The sequence below is a fragment of the Pipra filicauda genome, unplaced genomic scaffold (genome assembly GCF_003945595.2).
Source record: "Pipra filicauda isolate LSUMZ 115617 unplaced genomic scaffold, ASM394559v2 scaffold142_size1944046_pilon, whole genome shotgun sequence".
Taxonomy (NCBI): domain Eukaryota; kingdom Metazoa; phylum Chordata; class Aves; order Passeriformes; family Pipridae; genus Pipra; species Pipra filicauda.
This window is the reverse complement of record NW_024103907.1, coordinates 915,183-932,369: the sequence shown is the minus strand read 5'-3', so window position 1 is coordinate 932,369 and position 17,187 is coordinate 915,183.

Below are 17,187 nucleotides of genomic sequence, written 5' to 3'. Positions count from 1 at the left end.
GATTTGCAGGACAAGGACTAGTGCTGCCAACAAGCTTGATCGTATGAAGGGTACCTCATTTCACTGCTTTATCTTGGAAACTTTAAGAAAAATTTTAAACTGGTAGGCTAGAACAACAACCAGTGGAGCAAAGATAGGTCTGTCCTCTCAGTGGTGAGTACAAGCTGCAGACTGTACTTGCTGGGATCCCTAAACTAGAAAGGGAGGCCTTTTGCCTCTGTTGAAGGCAAAAGAGGGAGTCAGTTCACTTCACACTTGAAGGATTCCACAGATCCAGCCCCTTAGTTCAAAAAATTGCATCTCTGCCAGTTTCACTGAGTGAGAAAGGATGCTAACAGCAAAAGGTTTGAAAAAGAGACTTCTCATGGTGATATCTTCCCCTGCAGATACTGAAGTATTTGAATGGACAAAGGTCTCTTGAGTGGCCATAGGGCCTGCAAAACCTGTGTCCAACTATATATCACCTTCAGTCGGCTGTAAAACTAGTTACTAGTCACTTTACAAAGTCTTCAGGCCTCTTCCTATGGGGTCCATGGTGTTTGGACACCCCTCGTCCCCTAAATCCAGACAGTTCTGCTGGGTCCTGTGGGATAGGCTTTGACAGGTAGGACATGGAGGGCAGGTTTAGCTGGAGTTCCCTCTAACTTGGGTGAATTCTCAGAAGGGACCCATAGGACACCTGCCAACCAGTTTCCAGCCCAGCCCCTGACAGCCCAACAGTAGAGTTTAGCCATACTTGGTGGGCTCCTGAACTCACATGGTCTCACGCAGGCCAGGCTCTCCCATGGGTGGGTTGTTCTATAGCTGCCTGAGAAGACTTCTATAGCTACCTGAGGAGACAAATATGCACAGTTCAAGGAAGTGCCATTCAGTGTCTCTTCTCAGCACCAACCATAAGCACATGATAAAGGTCCTCCCACTAGGGCAAATGTTACCAGCCCTGGTGAGCTGAGTTCTGCTCTATGTCCACAGTGTCACCAACTGCTTTCAGACCAGGAGACTTTTCCACCTGGTGGGTTAGGAAACATCTGCTGCCCCTGGACGAGGAGATGTTTGAAGAGATGAACCATGTCTAACTCTTCTATAACATATAACGCACTTCTGGTCTTAGCTCTCCTCTGAAGAATTTCTTCAAGCTCTGTTCCATGACACAGAAGGCCCAGTCAGCTTGAGCCAGGCCATGCATAAACCTTTGTAGGGCATTGGACCTCTTCTCAGGTCCTTCTACTGCTATTAGGCTTGTCCAGGCCTCATATAAGGTTGTGACTACATCTTTCCTCTTCCTTACTTCTCTCTGCCCTTCTTCTGGGATTCAGAAATACCGATTCATATCCCTTTGGACATGTTCAAAGTCATTCCACTAGTCTTTTGTCTCTAAGTAACTTGAGCACTAAATAACTCTTTCACAGTTTCCTCATTTTTAATTTGTTCTTTCAATCTGTTCCTTTTTTTACTGGTTCCTCTTTAGAACCATAGGTTCTAGCAGACCTAGCACCTAGCACCTAGCTAGGTGCTAGGTCTGCTTCTCAGCTCCCAAAATCAAAGACAGCCTTTTGTTTCAAGCTACCATCTCTATGAGGAAATCAGCGATGGCAATGTCTAGCTTAGAGAAAAGACGTCTCTAACAGATCTGTAAAGCTCGCCATTAGAAACCTGCATAGCTTTTGTCAACTGGAGATCTAGACAGTGCTGCAGACATTGATTTTCTCTACCTGGTTGTGTTTCATGCCCACTGACAGACACATTCTCCATAAATCTGTCTGTTCTCTGTGAATTTATTTAAATTTTGGACTGATCACTGTTCTTCGACAATAATCTCCTTAATTTAGCAAGATGTTCCATGAATAAGCTTTTGGTTTGGGCCTCATAATGTCACTGCCTGTCACCAAGTTCTTCTGCTGTGATGAATAAACATTATCTATTCTCCTTTTTCAAAGCATAAAAGATTTTATAGACTTCTACACTGAACTGGACTTACTGTTCTCCTATAGAAACCTTTCCATGTGTTTTTATTGTATTGACTCAAATCCAACACTTTTTCTTTTGTCACTTATGGGTCTTAGGACCCATGAAATCTGGGTAAATGTAACACATATGATGCAGGACCAGAAAGAACCTATCTCCTATGGGGACCGGACATTCCATGAATCTTCACTTGCCCAGAAAGGGTCTCCTCTCCTTCTTGCATTTCAGCAGTGCCTGTCCACTGTCATTAACTTGGGCTTTATTTTTTTTCTATTTTTTTTCCAGTCACAGATTTTCTTTAATTTTCTACCTCCCTTTTTACATCTTCTGACTAAAACATACAAGGTAAAACCTAAAAAATATCTTTTCTGGTCAGTGGTTTAGGAAAAGACTTATGCATAAATGGCCTGGTAACTCTAGTAATTATTATGAGACCATCTGCTGGTAAACATATATATAAATTCACCCTAGATAATTGTAAAGAGATACTTATAACCTTTCCAAGTATTAAACAGGTTGACACCAAGTGGATAACCAAAGGACTAGAGGACATACAGCTACTAGTCAAGTGGTGATCCCTCATCATCTTGCATTCCATTAAAATAGTTTGCAAGTTGTTTAACACTTGATAGCTCAGAGTAAAGTTTATTACGTTTATTGTCAGATTTTACCTTTCCTGTTTAGGATTGGTTTTGCATACAGTGATTATTTATGATAGAAATAATGCTACTGCCCAGGTCTGAGGGATTTGTTAGGGTTCTTTAGGCAACAGGCCCAGAGTTTTTAATTTCCACTTAAAGGTTAGTAATGTGTTCCAGAAAATATACAGAAGGGAACATTTCATAAATCAACACTTGCATACATGACAGAATAAGTTGAGTGACAATTTTTAAAAGGCATCATTTAGTCTATGAACTCTTCTAAAACAGAAAACTTTTTATTTCAGAAGTGAAGACTATAATTTCAGTAAAAGACCAAAATGCTTGAATTTTCATACCAAATTTCAATTAGCATTCAATGTCCTAGGAAAGAGTTTAATGGCCTCTTCAACTCTGTAGTAATTTGAGTCCATTAGTGTAATAAGCAGGGATTAAAAGCAGAAACAAAGAGATCATTAACCATGAAAGTTAAACACATCTGTTCATATTCAATCATTAAAATGACAAATATTTAATCACTAAGAAACGTAGATCTTAGTATAAAAAGATTCAGTATCAAATCTGTTCCATGTAATGTTCTGCCAAACTAACATATTGCTCAGAGGAAGAATTTTAAAGAAGTTTCCATCTTAGATGCAAAGCAAAAGTCTTAGTACAGTTACACCTATCAGGTACCGCAAAGGAACCTTACGGGTCTGCAGTGCTGCCATCATTGCTTCTAATCAAAACCACAAATTCAAAAGAGCCCATTAAGCTGGTGCATCATCCTACTGTGTTTAAAAAGTAGGAAAAAGCTGATGCCTTGGGTGCAGTCCCTGAAGTCACAAGCTGTGCACCACAAAAGACATTGATGTGCCTGTGATGTGGGGGAGCCTATTCCACTGACTTCTGGGACCAACAGTTCCTAAACTGATCCCTTCAGCTTGGTAGAAACAGTACACTCCAGCTTCTGTGAAACCCCAAACCCTTCACAGGAATGAAGTACCAAAAAAATGCTTAAATTTTGCTATTCCTTGAGGATAGTGTACTCAGTGCTCCCCTTTCCCCTTGGGGCTATATGTAAATGGACGAGGTTGTAGAAAACATTAAATGAGGTTTTTTGTAGAAAAACTGAGGGTTTGTGCTTAATCCCAAAACTGTAATCAAAGATACAAAAGGGAAAAAATAACAAAATGCCTAATTAGATCCTCTCTGAAGCTTGTCCCTAATCCTTCTTTAATCCAATTTTTTGTTTCAGCATGTGTCACAGTAACTTCTACTAAGAGTCCCAGAAAATTCTTAGCATCACTTCACAGAACTAGCTCTTTTACAATTTACAGTTTCTCAGTCACTAGCCAGTCAGTCCTGTGTCTTAACTGCTCCCTTTTCCCTTCAATCTTCTCCCCAGGGCTACTTATAACAGTTTGTTATCACCCTTTCTCCATCTGAGGTGGATTATGGTTCTCTCTTAAATTCGCATATTTCCTGGCTCTGTTATCTAGGGCAAATCTGTATTTAGCAAGATAAATCCTTTATTAATCAATTAATAATCAACTAATATCTAGAGAAACAATTATTAAATCCTAGAGAAAGATATTTCTATTTCTTCTCCCTGTAGACTTTGGAGCTGAACTCCATCCATCTCCCACTCCTTGGGATTTTTAGTGAATTTAATCTTTTGTTGTAAGTAGAAAAGGCCACTAGGCTGGAAGGGGTACATTAATTAAGAATACAACATTATAAAGGCTGTTAAATTCACATGTTAAGCAAATAGTTTGAGAAGTCCTTAATGTAATTTTAGTCCATGACCACATTAGCAAGACACCAAACTTGAGACACAGGCTTAATAAAAGTTTCTGGAAATCTGGAACTCTCTTGTTCTTTACCTTTTTAATTTCCTTACCTTTTCATGCCAGCAATTTTAGGAAACTCTATTACAGAATGGGAAAGTCATATTCATTAAAATTATTCTGAATATTAGATTTATTTATTCTAATTTAAATTCTGAAGGGCTTTTCCCATTGCATCAGGTGCTTTGCAAATGTTAAAGAGTGCAATAGAATAAAAACTGTTTATCGTAATTAGCTTAAAGCAGTCACTCCTCAATTCCTAACATCTGACCGGCTGTATCTCTGAGGCCTGATGGCATGAAACACAATTCATCACTCAGCTGGGCACCAAAGTTCAAAGCTGGAGACCATCTGCCATTGTACTCTTGAGTGAACTGTCATTCACAGCATAGAAATTCATCTGTCCACAGTGGAGAGTAATCCTCACTTTTAAAGTGATGCCTCTCTCTTCATTAAGTAGGTGTCTGAATAAGTGCTCATTTCTCTCCACTGAAAGTATAAGGAGCTTACAGTCTCTCACTGAGGTGTAGGCATCTATACATTTGATGTCTGAAGCTTCATTTCCAGGTAAGTGGTGATGGTTGTCTTGGCTTCCCTTCATTGGGCAGCATCTCTTTGGAAAGAGGTAATTGCCTGACATTGCCCGTTGATTAAAGATGCTAAGAGAAAAGTATCATCCATGTCAAAAAGCCTAGCCATTCTGTTAGCTAAAGGAATGAATGACAAGGTTGATGTACCTCCATTTTAAAACACATTGTGACTATAGTCACCTAAGAAGTTTGTTGGATAAACAATGAGAATTTCAACCTTTACAAAGCTCACTATGACTTCAGGGAACAGCAGTCACTTGTTTGTTTGTCTCACCACTCTTCTATCTATCTCTGGTCACCCTTGCTCCCAGATGCACTACATGGAATCTCTTGTTCCTGGAAACAAAAAGCATATGAAATCTTATTAGATTATGTTTACATGAATTTTCCAGTTCAGCAATGCATATCCAAGTACCTTGGATAATTCAGATAAGTGCCCATACTAAAATCTAAATTAAAACAAATCTAAAATTGCTTTGGAGGGTTATCTGTCATTAAATGGATATGCAACCAAAGGAAATAACATAGGAAGCCATAATAAATACAAATATCCACTGTTATTTTTATTGTATTTCTACTCTTTTTAGCCTCAGACAACTCTGTACTAGTCTGATGTACCACATCTGTATTCTTGTCTATCATCTCTCTTTAAAGAATGTCAATAACAGAAAAGGGCAAACAGCTGAAAACACAGAAGGTGAACATGTTTTGGGAACAGATTTTCCAATTTCTTTTTTTTTCCACTTTAAAATGTCAATCCACTGAAGAAGGCACTTTTTGTGATTTATGATTTTAAAAGACCTATCCCTTTATAAAAACTATACAGTGATAAGGAGGATAGGACTCAAAAGGATGTTGTTGTGCAATGCCAGTTATCATAAAATCATAGAATCATAAAAAGGTTAGGGTTGGAAGCGGCCTCAAAGGTGATCTAGCTCCAATTCCTCTGCCATGGGCAGGGACACCTTCCACTAGACCAGCTTACTCAAAGCACCATCCAACCTGGCCTTGAACACTTCCAGGGATGGAACCCCCACAGCTTCTCAGGGAAACATGTCCCAGGGCCTCATCACCCTCAGAGTGAAGAATTTCTTCCTAATATCTAATCTAAACCCACCCTCCTTCAGTTTAAAGCCATTTCCCCTTGTCCTATCACTCCATGTCGTTGTAAAACATCCCTCTGCAGCTTTTTTGTAGGCCCACTTCAAGTGCTGGAAGGCTGATCTAAGGTGACCCCAAAACCTTCTCTCCATGCTGAACAGCTCCAACTCTCTCACTCTTTCCTCATAGGAGAAGTGTTCCAGCCCTCTGGTCATCTCTGTGACCCTTCTCTGGACTTATTTCAACAGGTGCATGTCCTTCTTATGTTGGAGGACCCAGAAATGAACAGTATCCAGACGTCTCTCAAATTGGCCTCTCTCAAGTTAGTCAAATGACAGCTTGAAAGCCACTGTATAGGTGCTTCTACCCTTCTGCTTGAACTTAATTCAAGAATATCACTCCACTACTTATTAAAGATCTCCCCTTCAATTGCACCTTGAACATATTTATGACCAGTTAGTTTTTATGCCAGTCCTACTCTTTAAATTTAGGAGACTCCTCTTTTCTGCATGTATTTCCCAATGTATTTAAAGGCCATATTCCAGTTTGCCATGCTGCTTAATCCATGCTCTTTCTCTCTCTTTGCATCCTGAAGTTTTCCACTCCACTCTTTGTCACAGCGTACCTTTTCCGTACTCATTCAAATGTGAATTCAGTCGTCAGGGAGGGAGCTGAGAAGAATTTACCCAGTAGTCCAGATGTAGTCTCACCAACAACATTGAGAGATTCCACACATCAATTTTACTTTCCAGATGATGGTTTGCAAACACTATCCTAGGTCTTTGTCTTCCTCAGTCGCTTCCAATGACCTAATTGTCAACTTTCTTGTTATTAATCCTCAGATGCCTGTCCTTGAAATCCATTTTTCTTGGATCCCCCTTCTGGTATTCTTGCAATCACAGAAGTTGTCTACACCTTAAGTACTTTGATGTCTCACTCTTCCTTTTGTGTTTATGATACTGCAAATTTTATGCGTACACTTCTTCATTTTAAGTCAATATCATTAACGAAAACATTCAAAAGATTTGTCCAAAGATTAATCCTTGAGAAAGTCCAATAGTGACTTCCTTTCACTCAGGTGACCTTTGTCATCTTAATTCCTTCCTTCTCTAAATTTATATTTTACCAGGTAGCAGTGTACTGGGTATTTGACTATAATCTAGATATTAAAATATGAAAAATATGAAATTTCCCAGTGTTTCTTCTCAAGAAAAGTGGTTTCCTTTCCAAAGAAGGTTTTTTGTCCTGGCCTCATCTATATTTGGCGAGTAGTGCTCCCTTATAGAGAGCTCAAATCAGGTGGCGTGATTATGGTGGAAGAGTTGTCTCTTAGGATTGTTGAAAAAAAGCCTGTGCATGTGGATAGATGTGCACATACCATAATAATGAAGGGAATGGTACTTCCGTAGGTGTCTTTCTTACTGAGTTCCAGCAAAATTATTCAGTGTTGACTCCATTTAGCTGTACTGTCCATTGAGCAGTATGGTGTCTGAAATTTTAAAACGTGTTTTCTTTCTTGCTTCAACTGGCACAAGAAAATCAAGGTAAATTACGGAAAATTAAAATATCAGTAGTATGTATGAAGACTTAAGCAATCAAATTGGAAAGCTATGCCATCTGTAACAATTCAGGTGCAGGAAAAACAAAACCAAAAACATATTTGGGTTAGAATTTTAGTCCTTTAAAGTCATGTTATTCTTCATCCCTTCTCAGACAGTGATTTTTTATCTAAGGAGACATCCTTCAGATAACAGTGTTTTCTTTTACTGTAGAAATGGCATCTTCCCAGACCATTTGTTCCAGCTTTGGCCTTCATTTCTCTAACTCAGGGATAGAGAGAATGTCTCCTTGGAAATCATTATTCTTTATTCATTTATCATCATGCAAATACTTTTCAGAATAAAACAAAATGGATAATTTAAATGCAGTCTGCTTAAATAGGACATTGTGTTTCTCTCCAAATGAACATTACATTGCAATAACATGAGCAATAAAACTGTAATTTCTTACTAATTCCGAAATGTCAACTATCCTTTGGAAAACTAATGAGAAATTTCATTGTTCAAGCCCAACTTAGACAAAACTCAAGGAAAAAAATATCTCTATGGGTTGTAAGATTCAAATTTCATTAAAATCAATTATTTAATATACTAAAATACATTAAAATTATTAGGCAGATGGCAAAATATCTGAGTTTTACTGGGAGTTTGGAAAGAAACTATTTTGCCTACTTCTTAAACTACTCAAATGATCCAACATTCAAGAAAGGAATTTAACCTTTTACAACATTCATTTTAGATATGTTGTTCATTTACCTTTTGACTCAGTTTTCTGTCTTCCTTCCATCCCTAGATTTCTTCCCAGCACTCTAATACTCAAGGACAGAGACCTGTGTGGTTTTACAATGCCAACAAGAAGGACCTAATGCATGATATTACATGGTAGTGTATGCCTGGAGGTGGAATACATTAGTGTCACTGGGGCTTTTGTGATATAATTTTTCCTAAAGGTAAGTCAGTTAATTGTCTAAAAGACTAGCAAATACTATAAAGTGGGATATGCAAAGCTCAACTAAAACTCAGACATACTTGGCATGTGAGTTTTGCCCTTTATATCAGTTCAACTATAACCAATTCTTATTAGAATAAGAGCATGCAAGTTTTGTTCTAATATCTCGTATCTGTGGTAAAGTTCTCCAGCTTCTAATGAATGTGCTCAGCTACTTGAAATTCTGTGGTAATAATAGAGAGTGCACCTTTTCCACTCAAGTACCCTTTTCCCTGTAACAAGATGTGAAAAAATCCTCTTGACCTATGCAAAGAAAATTGGGCCACTAAATGTTAAATGGAAGTATATTGAAAGTTCATGAGGAAATAGGCATTCTTCAGTTGTTAGAAATTATTAGTCTGAAACTTCTATGAAGTTTATAATGTATGAGATGGTTAAAAATAAGGTAAATGATTGGCATATGAATTTATTACTTTTTCCTATTTCAGCTTTCTCCCTAAGCCCATGCAAATTTAGTATGGCACTGTTTTCTTGTACGAGGCATAAAAGAACACAGACATTATATAAATAGTTTCAGTGGAGAAATGAAGTGGAAAAACTCATTTTACTATAGAAAGAGTAAGTGGTATTACTTACCATTCCATGAGGCTTTAAACTACTGAGTTTTAGAAATGTCTGATAATTTCCCTAAGCTTTTAGGTATAATAAGCAGCAATGAATTTTACCCAGTCCCTTCCTGGACACAGCATCCCACATCTAAGAAACAGAAAGCAGAAGTGGAGAGTTGGCTTCAACTCCTCATCTCTGTAACACAGATGAGGACAAGGAAAACAACCCACATCAGCGTAACTTTTCTAGATTTTCCCCATAGAATAGACTAGAGCAGAATAGAATAGAATAGAATAGATCTACAGTAATCATTTGGTCCAACTTCCTGACCACTCCAGGGCTGACTAAAAGTTAAAGAATGCCTCTTAAATACTAACAGGTTTGGGGCATCCATCACCTCTCTAGGAAGCCTGTTCCAGTGTTTGACCATCCTCTTGGTAAATAGATGCTTCCTAATATCCAGTCTGAACCTCCCTTGGTGCCACCTTGAAACATTCCCTCACATGCTGTCACTGGATACCAAGCAGAAGAGCTCAGCACCACCCTTTCCTCTTCCCCTTCTCAGGAAGCTGTAATTGAGAACAAAGACCTGATTCCAGTACTGTTTTAAGGGGTTTTTGTGCTAAATGCTGAATTTTTCATAAAGTTTTTGTACAAATTTGTACCAATTTGAAATAAGGCCCATGTTTCAATTTAGGAATTTAAGACCTCTTTCCCTTTTTGCCTTCTGAATGTCAACATTCATAGGAATTATCAATAAATGATGAAGCATTTACAAACACTTAGATCATTTCAAGGTCTGATAGGGCCCTTGTAAGTAATCTGGGGTGATTTGCATTGACAATAATGGATTTTGGACTAGGTTTGAGTGGAAATACTAGTGGAATTTATTAGTGACAGTCTAATTATTGAAAAACACATGTGAATGAGCAGCTGGTACCACATGATAGAACTGTTTTACTGCCATCAAAACTACAGGAAAGTTGAAGGATCTTAGCTAGGATGCAAAGCTGGCTTGAGGTGCTGGCAGAGACACCAGCACTAGTTATAACAAGAACGCCTCATGACCGCTTCTGACTTTAGTTCAAATAGGTTTCTATCGCCCACAGGTGGAGATTTCTGTTCTGTGATTCAGAAACCTTTAAACTCACCACCTGCTTCAGTGGCAAGGTAAGTGATATGAAAGGAAACTTTGACTAATTTTCTATTTTTGAAAGGAGACATAGAAAACCAGCCTTGAGTCAATTATATCTGACTCCAAGGTCACCAGTTTTACCACAATAAAATTAATACCAAGCAATTTTTTGGGGAACGTAATCTCACGGAAAGTTATCTGAGAGCATTCCTAGGTACAATTGAATGTATTTATGCGTAGGAAATGTTGGAACAGTTTAAAAAAAAAAAAAGCTGAATGATCAGAAACAAGAGAAGATCCTAGCAAAAAGAACACTGAAGGCAGCACAACAGAGACTGCAGAACAGCTAAATCTTCAGGGACTGCTTCTGTCTCAGTTTCACTACTCTAGCCATTTCAATAAGAATTATGAAATACTTTTGCAAAAACTGTAGAAATGCTTCAAATATGCTGCACTTACTCAGTGCCCTATGGAATGAAGCTAGTGATAAAAAAAACAAGAACAAGAACTTGGCCTATTGCCCCTTTTATATAACTTTGTTGTAGTAACACTGACACTTGATTTCTGTGCAGTATTAGAATGAAAATATGTACATTAAACAGTAATCTGAAAGATGTCTTCATGCAGAAGGTAGTTCCATCAGTTTTAACATAATCTAGAATTGCAGTTACTATAATTCAATAATTCAGTCTATTCATTTTACCCTTTGTACTGACATTTTCTTAATTTTTCTCAGTTAGTATTAAAGACACTCAATAGGAAAATTCATTCACACAGGTTAAAATATTTTCAAATAGCAGAATAATTATTTTTCTTATTTTTCTACTTCTAGGTGAAATTATTTTGCATATTATTTTTCATGTAAAAATAATTTTAAAATCACATACTTATAATTATTCCATAAACTGGTGTTACATCACTCAAAAAATCAGACATAAGCAAAACTAAGGAAAACAGGAGGGAGGAAGTAAGGGGGCATGAGAGAGAAAAAAAGATTGAAAGAAATAAAATTGAAGCAAAAGCCATTTCTGTCATTTTCACTTGCAGTGAAGGATTGCTAACATAATTAAAAGCCCTGTCTGAAATCACTTCTATTCGAATTAGACAAATAAAACCAATCTTTCATTGAGAATCAAGGAAAAAAAAATAAAAGAAGACAATTCGCCTGAAGAAATTTTGAAGAATATGTTACAGTTCAGATAATTTCATATGATACATCTTTTCACTGGTAACTTCTCAGAAAGTACTTAATTTTTCCTATTTATTTTTAATCTCTATTCTTTCTCACACAAACACAACCATTTTTTGTCACAGGGCTGATTTTTGGTGACAGAACTAAGGATCAACGTGACTAGTTGCTGTTAGGAAGAAAAAATGCCTATTTTGAATTTAAAATTAAAAAAATTAAATGAACTTGCAAAATAGTTAGCATATAATAAAAATAAATGTCAGAAAGACCTGCTCCACTAACCTTGCAGAGTCTCTTTAATTACGCTGAAAATTTTAATATGCTCCATTCAGGACAGGAAGGGAATTGGGGTATTAGTTCTCCTGACCTTCATTTGCACTTGGTTTGCTTAGCAGAAAGGAGTCAAGGAGGTGGGACTCATAATAAGGAAGCATTGTCAGGATATGAATTACTGAAAAAAACATGATATGTTCAGCTTCTCAAAAGGCATTGAGAACTTTTCTGAATTGTCAAAAAAATTAGGAAATAATCATAGAAATCATACCAGCACTTGTAACACACCCTAGAGATTTTAGACAGTCTGGTAGTTGAATATGGGATTTAGGAACACAAAAAATATAAAGGGGAAGATTCGTGTTTTTATTGTTTCTCTTGTTCTTATGACCCAATGACTTTAGCAGTGTTATTTTGTTCTGTGCCCATTATAAATGTCAGGAAAAGCAGAATGCAAAAAGCAATTTTTTTAGATGTTATTTCTTTTGACTCTGATCTTAAAGACCACAGCTAGTGCTCTTCAAGACTACTTTTGTTATGAACCTTTACTTCACACTACTAATGGACTGTGCCCATGGGCACTGTGGCACAACTCATCCAGCTACTGAAATGGCTTACCATTAGCAGAAGGAATCACATGATCTAGCCCATGGAATATCCTGGAATTTCTGAAACCTAATGCTATATGCAAAATAAATATACTTCACTTTTTCTTTAGATCATTCTAGCATGATGGAGGTCAGAAATCTCCTTTTGACAGAGCAAAAGCTCATACTCCTTTATCTATCACCCAAAGATTCTTTGCCTCTTAGAAGGAATAAAAATAGAGCTGATGAAACACAACGTAACTTGAATAATTATGCATCAGAGCGGTGACCTAGCAGGAAAAGAAAAGAATGTTCTTGGTTTTTTTAGGTCTCTGGGGAGCATTCATGGTGTCAAATCAACAAATCCCTTTTAGTAATCCAGCACTATTGCACGTCTACATGAAAATGATACTTAAATATACTAGATTTGAATGTGAAGATTCCCTCTTACCATCTTAGAAGTGTAAAAGTGTTTAAAGATGGTTTAACTGTGCTGTACCTCCATGTCAAAACCCCTAAGTAATAGGTGAAATGTGGCAGTAATAGGTGAAATGTCTCCAGTGCAAATGTTAGGCCTTTAATTGGGAAGCCACACTCTGCATCCTATTCTCTGAGGAGTTAATCGCCTCTTCAACGCAGTAGGAATTGAACATACACAACATTTTATAGGACCAGACTTTACCTTGAGTGAAAATTAACAGGTTCGCATGAATTCTGCAGACAGTTCAATAATGCACGATTCAGTAATGCCCAGAGATAATCAGGTATGCAAAAATTAAAATACTCAGAGCTATCTTGAAATTCTATTCCTTGGGGGTGGTGTTTAATGTAAGTTAAATCCAATCAGTACTTTTTAGCTTTCTTCCCTGTCACAGAGTTTCAGTTTACTAATTATAAATGTTCAGCTGCAATTCCTTTACATCACTTTCTCACAGGGTAGAATTCAGCACCCTCTGAGAATTGAAAAAGGTTACACCACCATTTGTCAAGGTCACAGTAAGAAAGGTTTTTCATTAATTTTAGATTGGCAAAGAATAAGAAATATTGCAATTGCTGCATTTAAGCCATTCACTGCACTAGTTCTCTTTTTATTTCACAGTCAGACAATTAGGGACTTTATTTAAAATGTATGAATTGCACAACTGTCGTTAAAGCAATGATTCGTAAGAGTTCATTTGCTTTCTTTGATGGAAGTATTACAGAAATGCAATTGTTCTTCATGACAATGAGCCAATCATTCAACATCTGGTAAATAAAAATGGCTCTGAATAAATTTGACCACAAGTGGAGCCTCCATTAAAATGAGTGCTCTGAAGGCCCATTTCTGCAAGGCACTGACTAGTCACTGTGCCAACACTGGCCCTCTGCCTCCTCAGTTTGACCTGGAAAATCCCCCAGAATGTTATACTTTTGTGGTAGGAAGAAAACCAAAACCACGATCAAATGCTTTTAGTTTGTGAAAACTGAGAGTCATCCCCAAGGCATGTTCCTGGTTAGTGCAGCAAAACTGTGAGTCGGTTTCAACCAAACCAGAACCAGAGCAGTGATTAGACCACTGGGCTTTCCCAAAGATGGTTTCAACAGTCTCTAGCATTATGTATGCTTTCTTGAATGAATGTCTTTCTCATGACAAATAGCTGCACTTCACATGTTCTTTCTTTTTGATATTTATAGAAAATTAGAAGCATTGGTTTAGATGGATTTGTTTCATTCATTTCCTTTTTGTAAGACTTGCCTCAAAAGAATTCATCTCCTCTATTTCAAAGTAATACATTTACTGCAAAGTGTTAGAGTCTAGGTAGCCTGAGACTGCATTTTATATCATTTTTTTCATGGCTTTGCATCAATAAGTACATCTCTCAGGTGGGACTACTCTTGTAGACTATAAGAGTACCAGAAGTCTATCTTCCTAATGATTGTGTGACTTTGGACTGGAGACATCATTTCCTGTCCTGATTTTGCCGAGAGAGATTTGTTTTCTCATGTGGTACTATGCTAGTCCAAAAGTTTTCCTTGGTACACACAAAATCATCATTTTATTTCCTCATTGAAAATATTTTGGTTTATGGCTTTGTTTTCTTTTTGAGAACAAAAAAACCTCTTGTCCTATTTGTACTGTTAGTCATATATTAATCACATCACACGCACATCTTTTGCTCTCATCACATAGTAAAGGTGTTTTTCCTGATTCCCAAAAACAAGTGTGTAAATGAAAAGCTTTCTTACCACCTCATGTCTCTTCTCTTCTATGGTCATTAAAACCCCAAGAAGATAAGAAAAGACAGCATGGGAAAGATCAGCTATTTCTTTCTCCCTCTAAATGTTTCAGATGAATTCTCTGTTTCAGATGAATCCTTTTTCCAATGTAAGTTACTCAAAATACAGTTACTCAAAAATATTGTGTGAGCAAAAGAAATTGTCACAAACATGTCAATTGAAATTTTTTAATTGTAATGCACTATCGTGCCTCTTCAGTTATTCATAATAGAAAGAGGTTCATTTCCAGGACATTTTGGCCTTTATGGATTAGCCTCTGAAACCACAGACATTCTCTTTCTTCAAAAGAGCTATGTTTACTCAGATTTCTGATTTTTCAGGTCTGTGTTCGTCAGTTCATATGCATGCTCCACACTGAGTAAAAGCTCAGATGTACCAGCATGTACCACTGGCTGCATCACTTCTGGTGTCACTTCTCAGCAAATTAAAGCAGACAGTCAGAGGGCAAAGGGACCTGTGCAAGCTTCAGATTGGTCCTTGATCAGAACGAGCAGGTAACAGGGATTGCAGCAGCTTGCTATTATCTCCCTCCCATCGGCTTCCACACAGCTGAGACAATCCAGTAACAGACAGCAACAGATTGGCATGAACAGAGGGGAAGTCAGGCCCAAACAACCTGACAACCTTCCGTCATGAAATGACTGGCTTGGTACATGTGGAGAGAGCAGTGGACGTTGTCTATCAGGACTTCAGACTTTACTGAAAACAAACCAGTAAGGACTGAGGTCCAGATAATCAATATCGTCTACTGTAAGATCCTCGTAGAGAAGCTGATAAAGTATAGACTGGTTGAGAAGACAGTTGGATTGAAAACTGGCTGAATGGACAGGCCCAGAGGTTGGTGACCTGTGGCATAAAGTCTTGTTGGAGGTCAGTAACTAGCAGTGCATCCTAGGAGTCAACACTGGGTTCAGTCTTGTTTAACATCTTCAAAATGACAAGACAAGATGACCTTCAAAGGTCCTTTCCAATTTTAACCACTCTGTGAACAGCATGGGATCCCAGTGGGATTCAGAGTGCAGCAGAAAAAGGAATCCTACAGTGGTTTAAAGCACAGAAAACATTTTCAGACATGGGAAAAAATTGCCAATTTAAATTTTAATAAAAGTAGAAACCCATGAAACTCCTCATTCACTATTATGTGGTCTGTCAAAAAAAGCATTTGTTCCTCAGAAGACATGTTGAAGAAAAATTTGAAATCTCTTAATCTAAAATTAAAAATTCAGAATCATGCAATGAAAAAAATTGTCTTTTTTTTTAATCTCATAACTTCAGGTGGTGATGGAAGGACATACTCAAGGTTTTGAACATTTGAGGTAACAAGATTGATACAGGATGTCTTTTTCTGACAAGCTTCAGCACACCTAACAAAATCTTCCTTCATTGTTCCCTGTCTGCTCCATGATATAATTAAACTGTTCATCCCTATTGTAATTGTCGGATATTCTGAAACAAATGATACCTAAAGAATTTCATGGAATGCATTACCTGAAAATTAAGACAATTTTAATAATTTCTGCATATCAGACCCTTAATGACTAAAACTTTGCTAAAAGAAGATAAAAGTACAGGATAGTTTTCCTAAGTGTGACCTTGGTGAAGACTGTCCTAATGCTGTCTCAAATCAACTTCCTGATAACCCTGGAATAAGCAAGAGAAGACTGAATCATACAGGTAGCAGAAAGGAGAAGCTGAGATACCTCCCAGGAGAGAGGCTGTGAGGAGGCTAGAAGAGCCAAAGGTGGTCATGGATGGAAAGCTCACACTGCTGTCCTGGAGCAGAGTGGCTCCATGCCCTCGGTTCTGAAAATAACAGAAGGGAGAGCAAGTGTTTGCAAGGAAGGGAGGATGTTTTACCTTTTGCCCAACAGCAGGCTGATTTTACATGCTGCTGACTATGGCACTGCCTGCCTATTGCCAGGTAGGATGTGTGTTTCTAGAGTAAGAGCAAAAAAGTGTGTCTCAGAGATTATGTCCCTTCTCAGTACAGGAAGTCTTATTTTTGATGAGTGTTTTTGATCATGAAATCTCACCTGTGCTACTCAAATCACAACAAATTAGAGAAACACTCTAATTTAAGGTGAACACCACTTGGTTTGGTTTTCCTAAACACAATTAATCACTTGATTAGGCTACTCTTGCAAAACCAATAATGGTAAAGTAAAATATATATACATGTAACTTTTCTTCCAGGATGTGACTGGCATCAGCGAAGTCAGGGTCAGATTGGAGGGGATTGCAAATAATGCACCAGGGGTAGCCTCTATCGTAATGTTGTATAAATTGAACTAAATAAAAAAAATTTTCCCTTTTCCAAGTGTGAATCAACTGGCTTTACAAATAGGATTTTATGTACGAAAAATAAGTTAGAAAAATAAAGCAAGCTTAATAGTTAATTTTTAAGATAGAATAGAATAGAACAGCATAATTTCACTTGGAAGGGACCCTCTAGACCACTTCAGAGC